Here is a 12,804-nt window from a genome sequence, read left to right as displayed (position 1 = left end):
CCAGTTATTCTACAGGCTGTAACGCTGGAGATCCCACCTAGCATGGAGTGGTTGCCTACGGACCAGTTCATCTACAAGCCCTTATGCTGAAGATCCCACCTAGCCTGGAGTGCTTGACTACGGACCAGCTCATCTACAGGCCCTGAATCTGGATATCCTGCCTAGCCTGGCGTGCTTGACTACGGACCAGTTCATCTACAGGCCCTAACGCTGGAGATCCCGCCTAGCCTGGAGTGCTTGACTACAGACCAGTTAATATACAGGCCCTAACGCTGGAGATCCTGCCTAGCCTGGAGTACTGACTATGGACCAGTTCATCTACAGGCCCTAACGCTGGAGATCCCGCCTAGCCTGGAGTGCTTGACTACGGACTAGCTCATCTACAGGCCCTAACGCTGGACATCCCTCCTAGCCTGGAGTGCTTGACTACAGACCAGCTCATCTACAGGCCCTAATGCTGGAGATCCCGCCTAGCCTGGAGAGCTTGACTACGGTCCAGCTCATCGACAGGCCCTAACTCTGTGGATCCCACCTAGCCTGGGGTGCTTGACTACGGTCCAGCTCATCTACAGGCCCTAACGCTAGAGATCCCCCCTAGCCTGGAGTGCTTGACTATGGACCAGCTCATCAACAGGCCCTAACGCTGGAGATCCCGCCTAGCCTGGAGTGCTTGACTGCGGACCAGCTCATCTACAGGCCCTTACGCTGGAGATACCACCTAGCCTGGAGTGCTTGACTACGGTCCAGCTCATCGACAGGCCCTAACTCTGGAGATTCTGCCTAGCCTGGAGTGCTTGACTATGGTCCAGCTCATCTACAGGCCCTAACGCTAGAGATCCCGCCTAGCCTGGAGTGCTTGACTATGGACCAGCTCATCGACAGGTCCTAACGCTAGAGAACCCGCCTAGCCTGGAGTGCTTGACTACAGACAAGTTCATCTGCAGGACCTAACACTGGAGATCCCGCCTAGCCAAGAGAGCTTTACTACGGTCCAGTAAATCTACAGGCCCTAACGTTGGAGATCCCACCTAGGCTGGAGTGCTTGACTGCAGACCAGCTCATCGACAGGCCCTAATGCTGGAGATCCACCTAGCCTGGAGTGCTTGACTACAGACCAGCTCATCTACAGGCCCTAACGCTGGATATCCTGCCTAGCCTGGAGTGCTTGACTACAGACAAGCTCATCTACAGGCCCTAACACTGGATATCCTGTCCAGCCTGGAGTGCTTGACTATGGACCAGTTCATCTACAGGCCCTAACACTGGAGATCCCGCCTAGCCTGGAGTGCTTGACTACGGACCAGTTAATCTACAGGCCCTAAAGCTGGAGATCCCACCTAGCCTGGGGAGCTTGACTACAGACCAGTTCCTCTACAGGCCGTAACGCTGGAGATCCGGCCTAGCCTGGAGTGCTTGACTACGGACCAGTTCATCTACAGGCCCTTACGCTGGAGGTCCCGCCTAGCCTGGAATGCTTGACTACGGACCAGCTCATTGACAGGCCCTAACTCTGGAGATTCCGCCTAGCCTGGAGTATTTGACTACAGACCAGCTCATCTACAGGCCCTAACACTGGATATCCTGCCTAGCCTGGAGTGCTTGACTATGGACCAACTCATCTACAGGCCCTAACGCTGGATATCCTGTTTAGCCTGGAGTGCTTGACTATGGACCAGTTCATCTACAGGCCCTAACGCTGGAGATCCCGCCTAGCCTGGAGTGCTTGACTACAGACCAGCTCATCGACAGGCCCTAACGCTAGAGATCCGCCTAGCCTGGAGTGCTTGACTACAGACCAGCTCATCTACAGGCTCTAACGCTGGATATCCTGCCTAGCTTGGAGTGCTTGACTACGGACCAGCTCATCTACAGGCCCTAACGCTGGATAACCTGTCCAGTCTGGAGTGCTTGACTACGGACCAGTTCATCTACAGGCCCTAACGCTGGAGATCCCGCCTAGCATGGGGTGCTTGACTAAGGACCAGTTCATCTACAGGCCCTAACGCTGGAGATCCCACCTAGCCTGGGGTGCTTGACTACGGACCAGTTCATCTACAGGCCCTAACGCTGGAGATCCCGCCTAGCCTGGAGTGCTTGACTATGGACCAATTGATCTACAGGCCCGAACGCTGGAGATCCCGCCTAGCCTGGAATGCTTGACTATGGACCAGTTCATCTACAGGCCCTAACGTTGGAGATCCCGCCCAGCCCGGAGTGCTTGTCTACGGACTAGCTCATCTACAGGCCCTAACGCTGGAGATCCTGCCTAGCCTGGAGTGCTTGACTAGGGACCAGCTCATCTATAGGCCCTAACTCTGGAGATCCTGCTTAACCTGGAGTGCTTGACTACGGACCAGCTAATCGACAGGCCCTAACTCTGGAGATCCCGCCTAACCTGGAGTGCTTGACTACTGACCAGCTCATCTAAAGGCCCTAACGCTGGATATCCTGTTTAGCCCGTAGTGCTTGACTACGGACCAGTTCATCTACAGGCCCTAACGCTGGAGATCCCGCCTAGCCTTGAGTGCTTGACTACGGACCAGCTCATCTACAGGCCCTAACGCTGGAGATCTCGCCCACTCTGGGGTGCTTGACTACGGACTTGCTCATATACAGGCCCTAATGCTGGAGATCCCGCCTAGCCTGGAGTGTTTGCCTACGGACCAGTTCATCTACAGGGCATAACGCTGGAGATCCCACCTAGCCTGGAGTGTTTGACTACAGACCAGTTATTCTACAGGCCCTAACGCTGGAGATCCCACCTAGCATGGAGTGGTTGCCTACGGACCAGTTCATCTACAGGCCCTTACTCCGAAGATCCCACCTAGCCTGGAGTGCTTGACTACGGACCAGTTCATCTACAGGCCCTTACGCTGGAGATCCCGCCTAGCCTGGAATGCTTGACTACGGACCAGCTCATCGACAGGCCCTAACTCTGGAGATTCCGCCTAGCCTGGAGTATTTGACTACAGACCAGCTCATCTACAGGCCCTAACACTGGATATCCTGCCTAGCCTGGAGTGCTTGACTATGGACCAACTCATCTACAGGCCCTAACGCTGGATATCCTGTTTAGCCTGGAGTGCTTGACTATGGACCAGTTCATCTACAGGCCCTAACGCTGGAGATCCCGCCTAGCCTGGAGTGCTTGACTACAGACCAGCTCATCGACAGGCCCTAACGCTAGAGATCCGCCTAGCCTGGAGTGCTTGACTACAGACCAGCTCATCTACAGGCTCTAACGCTGGATATCCTGCCTAGCTTGGAGTGCTTGACTACGGACCAGCTCATCTACAGGCCCTAACGCTGGATAACCTGTCCAGTCTGGAGTGCTTGACTACGGACCAGTTCATCTACAGGCCCTAACGCTGGAGATCCCGCCTAGCATGGGGTGCTTGACTAAGGACCAGTTCATCTACAGGCCCTAACGCTGGAGATCCCACCTAGCCTGGGGTGCTTGACTATGGACCAGTTCATCTACAGGCCCTAACGCTGGAGATCCCGCCTAGCCTGGAGTGCTTGACTATGGACCAATTGATCTACAGGCCCGAACGCTGGAGATCCCGCCTAGCCTGGAATGCTTGACTATGGACCAGTTCATCTACAGGCCCTAACGTTGGAGATCCCGCCCAGCCCGGAGTGCTTGACTACAGATTAGCTCATCTACAGGCCCTAACGCTGGAGATCCTGCCTAGCCTGGAGTGCTTGAGTACAGACCAGTTAATCTACAGGCCCTAACGCTGGAGATCCCGCCTAGCCTGGAGTGTTTGACTACTGACCAGCTCATCTACAGGCCCTAACAATGGAGATCCTGCCTAGCCTGGATTGCTTGACTACGGACCAGCTCATCTACAGGCCCTAACGCTGGAGATCCCGCCTAGCCTGGGGGGCTTGACTACGGACCAGCTCATTTACAGGCCCTAAGCTGGAGATCCCGCCTAGCCTGGAATGCTTGACTACGGAACAGCTCATTGACAGGCCCTAACGCTAGAGATCCCGCCTAGCCTGGAGTGTTTGACTACAGACCACCTCATCGACAGGCCCTAACACTGGAGATCCGCCTACCCTGGAGTGCTTGACTACGGACCAGCTCATCTACAGGCTCTAACACTGGATATTCTGTCCAGCCTGGAGTGCTTGACTATGGACCAGTTCATCTACAGGCCCTAACGCTGGAGATCCCGCCTAGCCTGGAGTGCTTGACTATGGACTAGCTCAACTACAGGCCCTAACGCTGGAGATCCCGCCTAGCCTGGAGTGCTTGCCTACCGACCAGTTCATCTACCAGCCCTAAAGCTGGAGATCCCACGTAGCCTGGAGTGCTTGCCTACGGACCAGTTCATCTACAGGCCCTAACGCTGGATATCCCGCCTAGCCTGAAGTGCTTGATTATGAACCAGTTAATCTACAGGCCCTAACGCTGGAGATCCCGCCTAGCCTGAAGTGCTTGACTATGAACCAGTTAATCTACAGGCCCTAACGCTAGAGATCCCGCCTAGCCTGGAGTGCTTGACTATGGACCAGCTCATCTACAGGCCCTAACGTTGGAGATCCTGCCTCGCCTGGAATGCTTGACTACGGAACAGCTCATGAACAGGCCCTACTGCTGGAGATCCCGCTAGGCTGGAGTGCTCGACTACAGACCTGCTCATCGACAGGCCCTAACGTTGGAGATCCGCCTAGCCTGGAGTGCTTGACTACAGACAAGCTCATCTACAGGCCCTAACGCTGGATATCCTGCCTAGCCTGGAGTGCTTGACTACGGACCAGCTCATCTCCAGGGCCTAACGCTGGATATCCTGTCCAGCCTGGAGTGCTTGACTACATCCCATTTCATCTACAGGCCCTAACGCTGGAGATCCCGCCTAGCCTGAAGTGCTTGACTACGTACTAGCTCAACTACATGCCCTAACGCTCGAGATCCCGCCTAGCCTGGAGTGCTTGACTACGGACCAGTTCATCTACAAGCCCTAATGCTGGAGATCCAGCCTAGCCTGGAGTGCTTGACTACGGACCAGTTCATCTACAGGCCCTAACGCTAGAGATCCCGCCTAGCCTGGAGTGCTTGCCTACGGACCAGTTCATCTACAGGCCCTAACGCTGGTGATCCCGCCTTGCCTGGAGTGCTTGACTACGGACCAGTTCATCTACAGGCCCTAACGCTAGAGATCCCGCCTAGCCTGGAGTGCTTGACTACGGACAAGTTCATCTACAGGCCCTAACGCTGGAGATCCCACCTAGCCTAGAGTGCTTGACTACGGACAAGTTCATCTACAGTCCCTAACACTGGAGATCCCGCCTAGCCTGGAGTGCTTGACTAGGGACAAGGTCAACTACAGGCCCTAACGCTCGAGATCCCGCCTAGCCTGGAGTGCTCGACTACGGGCCAGTTCATCTACAGGCCCCAACGCTGGAGATCCTGCCTAGCCTGGAGTGGTTGACTGCGGACCAGTTCATCTACAGGCCCTAACGCTGGAGATCCCGCCTAGCCTGGAGTGCTTGACTGCGAACCAGTTCATCTACAGGCCCTAACGCTGGAGATCCGCCCTAGCCTGGAGTGCTTGACTATGAACCAGTTAATCTACAGGCCCTAACGCTGGAGATCCCGCCTAGCCTGGAGTGTTTGACTACTGACCAGCTCATCTACAGGCCCTAACAATGGAGATCCTGCCTAGCCTGGATTGCTTGACTACGGACCAGCTCATCTACAGGCCCTAACGCTGGAGATCCCGCCTAGCCTGGGGGGCTTGACTACGGACCAGCTCATCTACAGGCCCTAACGCTGGAGATCCTGCCTAGCCTTTGATGCTTGACTACGGACCAGCTCATTTACAGGCCCTAACGCTGGAGATCCCGCCTCGCCTGGAGTGCTTGACTACAGGCCAGCTCATCTACAGGCCCTAACAATGGAGATCCTGCCTAGCCTGGATTGCTTGACTACGGACCAGCTAATCTACAGGCCCTAACGCTGGATATCCCGCCTAGCCTGGAGTGCTTGACTACGGACAAGTTCATCTACAGGCCCTAACGCTGGAGATCCCGCCTAGCCTGGAGTGCTTGACTACAGACAAGTTCTGGTGCCATTGCTCTACAGCTTATCCAACCTCTATGACTATCGCACTTACGCACCATGGTGATCTATTTTGAACTATCTCCTTGAAGTAGGAATCGATTGAATAAATATATAGTATTTAATTTTTAGGTAACAGTGACCCATTGAACTTGACTATGAATTAGTGTTTCTATGTAATAATTTAATTATTATTGTAATTATTGCATGATAATGTAATGCATGAATTTCCTTTTTTTTCTCCAATATAATGTATCTACTTTTTAATATTTCAACAGTTTGGGCTTTGTGTAATCATGAGATGAACCTCTGCCAATCACTTCCACAATGCTGCAACTTGGCCCTAAGAGGGCACCAGCTGGAAAATGGTGAAGTACCCGGGCAAATGATGGCAGTGCCTTGCAAATGCATATGCAACACTTACACACAAGACAAAACATTGGTTTTGACAATGCTTGCTTAGAACAGGACTTCAGTGCAGGGAGAAGATGTGAGGGCACACATGCTGCTTATAAAGCAAGCGGATGAAAGCACACTTGGTCAAAACATTATTATTGCACCAGTAGCATATTTACAGCTGCAATAACGCCTTTAACTCTCAGAAGAGTGCTTTGAAATAACGGTGGCAGGAAGTGTAGAGCACACAGAGGGATGATACTGCTTGAAAGAGCTAACTCAAAGTGATCTCAGGGGGGGTTTGGTGTGGAGGGACAGACAGTTTGTGGGAATGGCCAGAGGGATTTGCGTGGCCAAGGGCAGTCAATAGGTCAGTAAACAACCAAACTACACCTGCACGCGTCGTGCCCCTCCGCACGCCTCATTTCCCTCCTCGCTGTTTTCCAATTCAGCAGTTTTGGCTCATAGAGGATGCGTAAGCACCATCTAACAGATTAAACTAAACGAGAACAGTAGTGGTAATAACACCCACGAGTGTCGATAATCCTTTTCATTCTCAAAAGGAGGGTAGAAATAGAACAACAGGGAAATAATGTACACCGATTTCTAAATTACTGCATGCGTTCCTCGGATCCCAGCGGGGGTGGGGGCTGGCTGTAACTGACCCCTGCAGAGATGCAAAGTCACCAAACCTATAGTGCCCAGGGGTTGCCTGGCAATCACTCGGTGCCCGTGGGCTGTACCACACCCATGCCAGGAGTAGCTGGGTTGGTTACTTACCCCTGTCCATTTGTCCTGCTTCTGTCCTCTTAACCTGGGCAACGCATATGGTTTGCACCCTGCCCTGCACACGTGGCAGCACGATCCTGCGGGCCATTAGTGGTGACGTCATGCAGTTTATTATACGTCTTCCACCGCCCCTAAATATCCTGATGGCACTGCAAACCCCTGCCTACAGCAAGCACACCCGAAATAAAGACTGAGCCATCCCCGGGCGGCGCATCCCTGGCGTGCTACATGCCTGGGGTCCCTAGGTCTAACACAGGACCTAATCTAAGGCAGGAGTCTGCTACCTGCGCCTCTCCAGCAGGGCTGGCATAGCTCTGGCAGTGGTCTGGGCGAAACAAAATATGCAGCCAGCATCAGCACGGGAGCTTTCACTTAAATAGGGGGGCACCAACCGCTGGCTTGGGAGGGCTTACGCCTCCTACTTTCAGAAGGTTGCGGGCAGAAAGCTGGACTCTGCCTTGATGTATGAGTGCTGAGCCCTGAGGGCGCTACCAAGATCCTGCCAGATTTCTCACCTGGGAGAACCTGGGTGAACCGGGGCTACGATGGGAAAAGGGGTGCTACCAAGATCCTGCCAGATTTCTCACCTGGGAGAACCTGGGTGAACTGGGGCTACGATGGGAAAAGGGGCCCTACCAAGATCCTGCCAGATTTCTCACCTGGGAGAGCCTGGGCTCCGATGGGAAAGGGGCACAACCAAGATCCTGCCAGATTTCTCACCTGGGAGAACCTGGGCTCTGATGGTAAAGGGGCGCTACCAAGATCCTGCCAGATTTCTCACCTGGGAGAACCTGGTCTCTGATGGGAAAGGGGCGCTACCAAGATCCTGCTAGATTTCTCCCATGGGAGAACCTGGGCTCCATGGAAAGGGATGCTTTCTCATCTGGGAGAACCTGGGCTATGGGGAAAGGGGTGCTGCAAAGATCCTGCCAGATTTCCCACTGGGAGAACCTGGGCTCCGATGGAAAAGGGGCGCTACCAATATCCTGCCAGATTTATCACCCGGGAGAACCTGGGCTCCAATGGGAAAGGGGCGCTACCAAGATCCTGCCAGATTACTCACCTGGGAGAACCTGGCCTCCGATGGGAAAGGGGCGCTACCAAGATCCTGCCAGATTGCTCACCAGGGAGAACTTGGGCTTCGATCGGAGAGGGGGCGCTACCAAGATCCTGCCAGATTTCTCACCTGGGAGAACCTGGGCTCTGATTGGAAAGGGGCGCTACCAAGATCCTGTCAGATTGCTCACCAGGGAGAACTTGGGTTCCGATCGGAGAGGGGGCGCTACCAAGATCCTGCCAGATTTTTCACCTGGGAGAACCTGGGCTCTGATAGGAAAAGGGGCGCTACCAAGATCCTGCCAGATTTCTCACCTGGGAGAACCTGGGCTCCGATGGGAAAGGGACGCTAGCAAAATCCTGCCATATTTCTCACTTGGGAGAGCCTGGGCTCCGATAGGAAAGGGGTGCTACCAAGATCCTGCTAGATTTCTCACCTGGGAGAACCTGGGCTCCGATGGGAAAGGGACGCTAGCAGAATCCTGCCAGATTTCTCACCTGGGAGAGCCTGGGCTCCGATGGGAAAGGGGAGCTACCAAGATCCTGTCAGATTTCTCACCCGGGAGAACCTGGGCTCTGATGGGAAAGGGGCGCTACCAAGGTCCTGCCAGATTTCTCTCCTGGGAGAGCCTGGACTCCGATGGGAAAGGGGCACTACCAAGATCCGGCCAGATTTCTCACCTGGGAGAACCTGGGCTCCGATGGGAAAGTGGCACTACTAAGATCCTGCCAGATTTCTCACCTGAGAGAACCAGGGCTCCGATGGGAAAGGGGCAATACCAAGATCCTGCCAGATTTCTCACCTGGGAGAACCTGGGCTCTGATGGGAAAGGGGAGCTACCAAAATCCTGCCAGATTTCTCACCTGGGAGAACGTGGGTTTCCGATAGGAAAGGGGCGCTACCAAGATCCTGCCAGAATTCTCACCTGGGAGAACCAGGACTCCGGTGGGAAAGGGGCACTACCAAGATCCAGCCAGATTTCTCACCTGGGAGAACCTGGGCTCCGATGGGAAAGGGTCGCTACCAAGATCCTGTCATATTTCTCACCTGGGAGAACCTGGTCTCTGATGGGAAAGGGGGGCTACCAAGATCCTGCCAAATTTCTCCCCTGGGAGAACCTGGGCTCCATGGAAAGGGGCGGTTTCTCATCTGGGAGAACCTGGGCTACGGGGAAAGGGGTGCTACAAAGATCCTGCCAGATTTCTCACCGGGAGAACCTGGGCTCCGATGGGAAAGGGGCGCTACCAATATCCTGCCAGATTTATCACCCGGGAGAACCTGGGCTCCAATGGGAAGGGAGCGCTACCAAGATCCTGCCAGATTACTCACCTGGGAGAACCTGGCCTCCGATGGGAAAGGGGCGCTACCAAGATCCTGTCAGATTGCTCACCAGGGAGAACTTGGGCTCCGATCGGAGAGGGGGCGCTACCAAGATCTTGCCAGATTTCTCACCTGGGAGAACGTGGGCTCCGATGGGAAAGGGTCACTACCAGGATCCTGTCTTATTTCTCCCCTGGGAGAACCTGGTCTCTGATGGGAAAGGGGCACTACCAAGATCCTGCTAGATTTCTCCCATGGGAGAACCTGGGCTCCATGGAAAGGGATGCTTTCTCATCTGGGAGAACCTGGGCTATGGGGAAAGGGGTGCTGCAAAGATCCTGCCAGATTTCCCACTGGGAGAACCGGGGCTCCGATGGAAAAGGGGCGCTACCAATATCCTGCCAGATTTATCACCCGGGAGAACCTGGGCTCCAATGGGAAAGGGGCGCTACCAAGATCCTGCCAGATTACTCACCTGGGAGAACCTGGCCTCCGATGGGAAAGGGGCGCTACCAAGATCCTGCCAGATTGCTCACCAGGGAGAACTTGAGCTTCGATCAGAGAGGGGGCGCTACCAAGATCCTGCCAGATTTCTCACCTGGGAGAACCTGGGCTCTGATTGGAAAGGGGCGCTACCAAGATCCTGTCAGATTGCTCACCAGGGAGAACTTGGGCTCCGATCGGAGAGGGGGCGCTACCAAGATCCTGCCAGATTTTTCACCTGGGAGAACCTGGGCTCTGATAGGAAAAGGGGCGCTACCAAGATCCTGCCAGATTTTTCACCTGGGAGAACCTGGGCTCCGATGGGAAAGGGACGCTAGCAAAATCCTGCCAGATTTCTCACTTGGGAGAACCTGGGCTCCGATAGGAAAGGGGTGCTACCAAGATCCTGCTAGATTTCTCACCTGGGAGAACCTGGGCTCCGATGGGAAAGGGACGCTAGCAGAATCCTGCCAGATTTCTCACCTGGGAGAGCCTGGGCTCCGATGGGAAAGGGGAGCTACCAAGATCCTGTCAGATTTCTCACCCGGGAGAACCTGGGCTCTGATGGGAAAGGGGCGCTACCAAGGTCCTGCCAGATTTCTCTCCTGGGAGAGCCTGGACTCCGATGGGAAAGGGGCACTACCAAGATCCGGCCAGATTTCTCACCTGGGAGAACCTGGGCTCCGATGGGAAAGTGGCACTACTAAGATCCTGCCAGATTTCTCACCTGAGAGAACCAGGGCTCCGATGGGAAAGGGGCAATACCAAGATCCTGCCAGATTTCTCACCTGGGAGAACCTGGGCTCTGATGGGAAAGGGGAGCTACCAAAATCCTGCCAGATTTCTCACCTGGGAGAACGTGGGTTTCCGATAGGAAAGGGGCGCTACCAAGATCCTGCCAGAATTCTCACCTGGGAGAACCAGGACTCCGGTGGGAAAGGGGCACTACCAAGATCCAGCCAGATTTCTCACCTGGGAGAACCTGGGCTCCGATGGGAAAGGGTCGCTACCAAGATCCTGTCATATTTCTCACCTGGGAGAACCTGGTCTCTGATGGGAAAGGGGGGCTACCAAGATCCTGCCAAATTTCTCCCCTGGGAGAACCTGGGCTCCATGGAAAGGGGCGGTTTCTCATCTGGGAGAACCTGGGCTACGGGGAAAGGGGTGCTACAAAGATCCTGCCAGATTTCTCACCGGGAGAACCTGGGCTCCGATGGGAAAGGGGCGCTACCAATATCCTGCCAGATTTATCACCCGGGAGAACCTGGGCTCCAATGGGAAGGGAGCGCTACCAAGATCCTGCCAGATTACTCACCTGGGAGAACCTGGCCTCCGATGGGAAAGGGGCGCTACCAAGATCCTGTCAGATTGCTCACCAGGGAGAACTTGGGCTCCGATCGGAGAGGGGGCGCTACCAAGATCTTGCCAGATTTCTCACCTGGGAGAACGTGGGCTCCGATGGGAAAGGGTCACTACCAGGATCCTGTCTTATTTCTCCCCTGGGAGAACCTGGTCTCTGATGGGAAAGGGGCACTACCAAGATCCTGCTAGATTTCTCCCATGGGAGAACCTGGGCTCCATGGAAAGGGATGCTTTCTCATCTGGGAGAACCTGGGCTATGGGGAAAGGGGTGCTGCAAAGATCCTGCCAGATTTCCCACTGGGAGAACCGGGGCTCCGATGGAAAAGGGGCGCTACCAATATCCTGCCAGATTTATCACCCGGGAGAACCTGGGCTCCAATGGGAAAGGGGCGCTACCAAGATCCTGCCAGATTACTCACCTGGGAGAACCTGGCCTCCGATGGGAAAGGGGCGCTACCAAGATCCTGCCAGATTGCTCACCAGGGAGAACTTGAGCTTCGATCAGAGAGGGGGCGCTACCAAGATCCTGCCAGATTTCTCACCTGGGAGAACCTGGGCTCTGATTGGAAAGGGGCGCTACCAAGATCCTGTCAGATTGCTCACCAGGGAGAACTTGGGCTCCGATCGGAGAGGGGGCGCTACCAAGATCCTGCCAGATTTTTCACCTGGGAGAACCTGGGCTCTGATAGGAAAAGGGGCGCTACCAAGATCCTGCCAGATTTTTCACCTGGGAGAACCTGGGCTCCGATGGGAAAGGGACGCTAGCAAAATCCTGCCAGATTTCTCACTTGGGAGAACCTGGGCTCCGATAGGAAAGGGGCGCTACCAAGATCCTGCTAGATTTCTCACCTGGGAGAACCTGGGCTCCGATGGGAAAGGGACGCTAGCAGAATCCTGCCAGATTTCTCACCTGGGAGAGCCTGGGCTCCGATGGGAAAGGGGAGCTACCAAGATCCTGTCAGATTTCTCACCCGGGAGAACCTGGGCTCCGATGGGAAAGGGGCGCTACCAAGGTCCTGCCAGATTTCTCTCCTGGGAGAGCCTGGACTCCGATGGGAAAGGGGCACTACCAAGATCCGGCCAGATTTCTCACCTGGGAGAACCTGGGCTCCGATGGGAAAGTGGCACTACTAAGATCCTGCCAGATTTCTCACCTGGGAGAACCAGGGCTCCGATGGGAAAGGGGCAATACCAAGATCCTGCCAGATTTCTCACCTGGGAGAACCTGGGCTCTGATGGGAAAGGGGCGCTACCAAGATCCTGCCAGATTTCTCACCTGGGAGAACCTGGGCTCCGATTGGAAAGGGGCGCTACCAAGATCCTGCCA

The sequence above is a fragment of the Ambystoma mexicanum genome, chromosome 8 (genome assembly GCF_040938575.1).
Source record: "Ambystoma mexicanum isolate Mex_15411 chromosome 8, UKY_AmexF1_1, whole genome shotgun sequence".
Taxonomy (NCBI): Eukaryota; Metazoa; Chordata; class Amphibia; order Caudata; family Ambystomatidae; genus Ambystoma; species Ambystoma mexicanum.
Note: the sequence above shows the minus strand (reverse complement) of the source record.